The sequence below is a fragment of the Orycteropus afer genome, unplaced genomic scaffold (genome assembly GCF_000298275.1).
Source record: "Orycteropus afer afer isolate SDZICR_OR568_19922 unplaced genomic scaffold, OryAfe1.0 scaffold00710, whole genome shotgun sequence".
In the NCBI taxonomy this organism is placed as follows: Eukaryota; Metazoa; Chordata; class Mammalia; order Tubulidentata; family Orycteropodidae; genus Orycteropus; species Orycteropus afer.
The window spans coordinates 747,746-753,380 of record NW_006922297.1 but is presented as its reverse complement, the minus strand read 5'-3'; positions in this window follow the sequence as shown (position 1 = coordinate 753,380).

Below are 5,635 nucleotides of genomic sequence, written 5' to 3'. Positions count from 1 at the left end.
AATGTCTTCACAAAATGCACTGTTCTAAAGATGAAGAGACAAGAATGTACCTCAAGGTAGCCACAGAGAAAATTAACAATCCCCCTAAGCAAATGCAGAAAGAAGGAAAATGTATGGGTTTAATAAGCACAAAACCAACAATAAAGAAGAAAAGAGAGGAAGCATTTGGCAACAAATCGAACTTGGCACAGAAAAGTATATGGACCAAAGAAACACCAACAACAAGACAAAAAAGACACAACAGAATGACAGCAATCAATTCATATCTATCACTAATTACACTCAATGTGAATGGACTAATGGCACCAATCAAGAGAAGGAGAGTGGCAGACTAGATAAGAAAAGAAGACCCATCAATATGCTGCCAACAAGAGACCCACCATAAACACAAACATAGACACAAATTAAGAGTTATGGGATGAAAAAAGTATATCAAGCCAATGGTAATCAAAAAAGAGCAGGAGTGGTAATATCAATTTCTGATAAAACAGACATTAAGGTGAAAACATCATCAGAGACAAAGAAGGACATTATATGATGCTGAAAGGGTCAATTGACAAGGAAGATGTTATGATAATAAATATTTATGCACCCAAAGAAAGTGCTCCAAAATATGTGAAAAAAAATATTAATTGAAGATGGCAGAATAGGCAGACAAGTGACACAGACCCTCTTCAACAAAAAAGAGAAAAACCAATTGACAGAGATACAGAAGATAATCATGGAACCCTGTGCTCTGAAAGGAACTATACAGAAGTGGATTAGGCACCAACTAGTGGAAAAATTTAAACAAAAACAGTGAGTACAGAGACAGTCGGAGTTGTGGACTGTCAGCTACTCCGAGACCAAAAGCCTGAATATTTCCAAGTGGTGTTGGGACGTGAGAATTGACCTAAAGATCAGTCCCAATCACCAAGGGCTGCAGGGACAACTGCTCTGGTGGCCTATGACTAGGAAGGGAAACAGCAAGGAGGGAGACAACCTGAGCTGTAGACTTTCTGCTGTCTGGAGGGTGCAGCCATTTTGACTGTTTACAAGTGGCAACCATTTTGGATTTTAAAGTGATAGCATTCTCATTCGGATTCCAGGGACCTAAAAACAGTCTCTGTTTGCCAGGGTCGGCAAGGACAAGGGTTTTATCTGTGTTTTCCTTGATCTGTCTCTCAATCCTTTAAAGGTACCTAAATATAATTCTTTTAAATTTCTTATCAGGGAGTTCCAACACTTATTCTTCAGAGATGTATTCTGGGTCTGTATCTTGCTCCTTTGTTTCGACTTCTTTATCTTGCTTCTCTGTGTGGACTGTGATGGTCTGTTGTCTCTGAGACATTGTGACATTGTTGTATTTAGATCTTTGCTAACTGTTTGCAAAGAGCAGTTAAGGGTGAGTCAGGCTATCCTTGGTGGTCGTTTATCATTGGCCAGTTTGTGGAGAAGGAAGTGGTAGCTCTCACTCACTAAGTGGAGCTGTGGGAGGTGCAGGTATGGTTGCATTGTATGGGCAAGTTTGCTGTCTCCCACTCAGTTAGACAAAAACTATGATTGAAAAGCCACCAAAAAAACAAGCAGACAAAAAACACACCACATAAACACACAGGAACAATCACCAAAAACAAAAACAAACAACAACAACAAAAACCCCACAATATCTGGAGAGGGTGCAGAGAAAAGATGTAGAGTAGGAGAATAAGGAAGAAAAAAATGTGAAAAATGCACAAAGGAAAACAAGGAATGGGATTAACCACTAGAAAGAAAAAAATGGGAACCAGGAACAGGGAAGAGAAAAAAAGCTGAAAGCTAGAACCTGAGAAAGGAAGAATAAAGAATAATAAGAAAAGGGATGGACAAATAAAGAATAATAATAATAGTAATAATTTTAAAACAGACAAAAACAAACTAACTAAAAAAAAAAAAAAAAAAAAAATAAAAAATTCTGGGCAGGGCTGGCCAGAGCACCCAGGCTCTGTCAGAACCCATAGACTAGGATGGAATTCTTGTCAGCCAGAAGGAAGGTGGGAGTGAGGGATGGTCGCACCTTTGTTCACCAAGAGGGTGTGGGGTATAGGAGTAACAACGGTAATATTGTCCCTTTCTAGTTGTTCGCGTCTGGAATGTCCTTGTGGTTCCTGGCAAGTGGAGCCTATTCTTAGGTCCCTGGAATCTGAGAGAATGCTCTCACTTTAAATATCCAAAATGGTCTAACTACTTGTAAACATTAAAAATGGCTGCATCCTTGGGACAGGCAAAAGTTCACAGCTCAGCCTATCTCCCTCTTCGCTACTTCCCCTTTTATTCACCAGCCACCAATGTAGTCTTCTGTGAAGCCCCTGGCTAGCAGGGCTAAATTTTAGGTTAATTCTTAGGTCCTAAAACCACTCGGCAATATCCAAGCTGTTCATGCCATCAGGATCGCTGACAGACCACAGCTCCATATGTATCCTTTTTCAGTGTTTTCGTGCAGGTTCTTCTACTGGTTGGAGTTTAGTCCACTTCTGTATCTTTCCTTTCAAAGCTCAAGGCTCCAGGATTATCTTCTGTATTTGTGTTAATTGGTGCTTCTTTTCTTTGTTGAAGAAGGTCTGTGTACTTTGTCTGCTTATTCCACCATCTTACCAGAACCTCTGCACTTATTGGTTTTACAATACTTCACAATTGTTTAAAACTCATGATGTCCCAGCATTTTTCACCTATATTTTCACTCTAGGATACATATGTGGGAGCACTGGTAGCATAGTTCCTGTGGCATTTGACTGCTAACCAGAAGGTTGGTGGTTCAAACCCACCAGCCACTCCTCAGAAGGAAGAATGGGCAATCTACTTCTGAAAAGATACTGCCTCAGAAACCCAAGGAGGGGTTGCTATAGGTTGAATAAACTCAATGGCAGTGAGTTTTGGTTTTTTTGGTTTGAGGATACATAATTAGCATATTTTCAAGATATTAAATATAGATATATATCATTATTTTATTAGTTGCATAGTTCCTATATACAGACTTATTTAGTCAGTCTTTCATTATTGGAAAAGTAAGATGTTACTATTTTTCTATTATAAACAATTTTATGGTAAAAATTCTTATACACAAATATTTTTGTACATCTGATTATTATTTGTCTTTGGTCATGTTATCAGGAGAGACCAGTCCTTGGAGAAGGATATCATACTTGGCAAAGTAGAGGATCAACAAAGAAAGGGGAAGACCCTTAACAAGATAGATTGACACAGTGGCTGTAACAATGGGCTGAAGCATAGCAATGAGTGTGAGGATAGTGCAGGGCAGGGCAGTGTTTTGTTCTATTGTACATAGGATGGCTGTCATCTGAGAATATTTTTGCAGGATATAGAATTTTGTATTACTTTCAGTGCTTCAAAAATACTGTGTCATTTTCTTCTTGTCTCCATTGTTTCTGATAAGAAATCTGTCATTCTATTTTTGTCCCCATTGTTCAGATTGAGTAATTTCTATTATATTCTACCTTCCAGTTTATTCTGCTGTTGAGCCTCTCCATTATTTTTTTTTGTTGTTGTTGTTCTTTTATTATTTGTATTTTCCAGTTCTAAAATTTCCACTTGGCTCTCTTTTATATCTTCTATTTCTTTGCTTGAACTTTGTTTCAATTCATTCATACTTGCCTGTTGAATCGTTTTTGTCATGGTTGCTTTTAAAATTTTTATCAGATAATTCCAATGTCTTTATCATGTCACTCTTAGTGTTTTTTCATCGTCTTTTCTCATTTGAGTTGCAATTTTCTTGGTTCTTGGTATGACAAGGGATTTTCTACTGAATATTCTACTGAATTCATTTTGAGTATTATGAGAGTCTGAATCTTATTTAAATCTTCATCTTTAACAGGCTTTCTCTGACACCACACTGGTGGGGGGAAAAGGAGCAGCATCTTCTTACTGCCAAATAGGCATGGCAGTCCAGGGTCTCCACACAATCCCCATTGACATTGCTGTATTTGTAGGGGAGGGGTTGCTCATTGTTGCTGGACAAGTGTGGGAGTTCAGGATCCCCAGCAGGCTTTCACTGATATCACCTTGTCTTGGAGGGAAGTAGCATTGTTACTGCTACCCACCTGGTCTCCAGTGACACTGCTGGTGGATGACCTCATTACTTCTGGTTGGTGGTGAAAATTCTAACTCTTCAACATGCCTCCTCTTACTTCACCTCAGCAGGTATGTGGAAGGGTGCTTTGGTGCTTCTGGGTGCAAGTAAAAGTCCAGGCTTCCTGTGGGGTGTCCAATTGCAGTTGTTACCACCTGGCAGAGATTAAAGCCCTGGATCCCACTCTGCTTTTTCTGACATCACCCAGGCAGGAGAGTTGAGAAGAAATAAGAATAAGTGCATCTACTCCATCTTTCTGGATTTGGAAGATTTTTTTTTTTTTAGTAAAATGTATTCATATTTTTGTTTTGAGGATTATAGATTTTTGAATCATGGATGGAAAAGCATTCACACACTAAACTTCAAAATAATTCTATATATGTTTCTTCTACTTCTACTTCTTTACTTTCTTAATTTTTATTCAAATATTGATTCATTTGTAATTGTTCTGGTTTATAGGTCAAGTTTTCAAAACTATTTAACCAGATGACCCAATGCCATTTTTTTAATAGTTCATCCTTCTTCCAATAAATTTGAGATGGCTCCTTTAACTTACACTGAATTTGTGTACTTAGGCTTACCTGTGAATTCTCTATTGTAAGCCATTAATTTGTCTATTTTAAATCTTAAGTGCTTATAATATAATAGAATGAATCTCCCCACATTTCACTTTTTTTGCAGAGTATTACTGAATACCATTATTTATGTTTTATATAAACATTAGAGTGGTCTTTCTAATAATAATAAAAAAAAACTGTTGGCAAAAACTTGATATTTACTACTACATTATTATCCTATCATTTCCACAAGGGTTGTCCTGTAGTTTTATAACTTGAGATATTCAAGGAAACTCATATGTGTTCATTTTCTCTAAATGAAATTAAATCAGAATTTTAGTTCCAAACCTATATTCTACCAGAAAAGTCAGTCTCAGTTATAATGTCAGGACTAGGGCAAGTTAGACACTTAGAGTACAAAATTTAATGAGGCACTAGCTCTCAGATTTGTGCAAGTTTCATAAACCTAAGAGTGAGTGTCTCCTTAAATTTTGTCCACTAGGCACCTTATTTTCCATTCCCTAACTGACTGCTAACCAGAAGGTTGGTGGTTCAAACCCCCCAGTAGCTCCTTGGAAGGAAGATAGGGGAATATACTTCTGAAAAGATTTACTGCCTCAGAAACCCAAAGGGGGTTGCTATGAGTCGATTCCAACTCGGTGGCAGTGAGTTTGGTTTTGTGGGTTTGGTTTAATCCCAGCCCTGCTAATTAATTGTTGAGGCTTGGTTTCTTTTCCTACAGTTTTACAAAAATCTGGGAGACGTATTAAAAAACAAACAAACAAACAAACAAAAAAACATCCCTCACTGTTGATTTCGACTCATAGCAACCCCTTTTTGGGTTTCCGAGGCTGTATCTTTACAGAAGTAGATTGCCTATTCTTCCTCCTGAAGAGTGGCTGGTGGGTTTTAACTGCCAGCCTTCTGGTTAGCAGTCAAATGCCTTAGGAACTACATAAGGGTGATTTTCAAA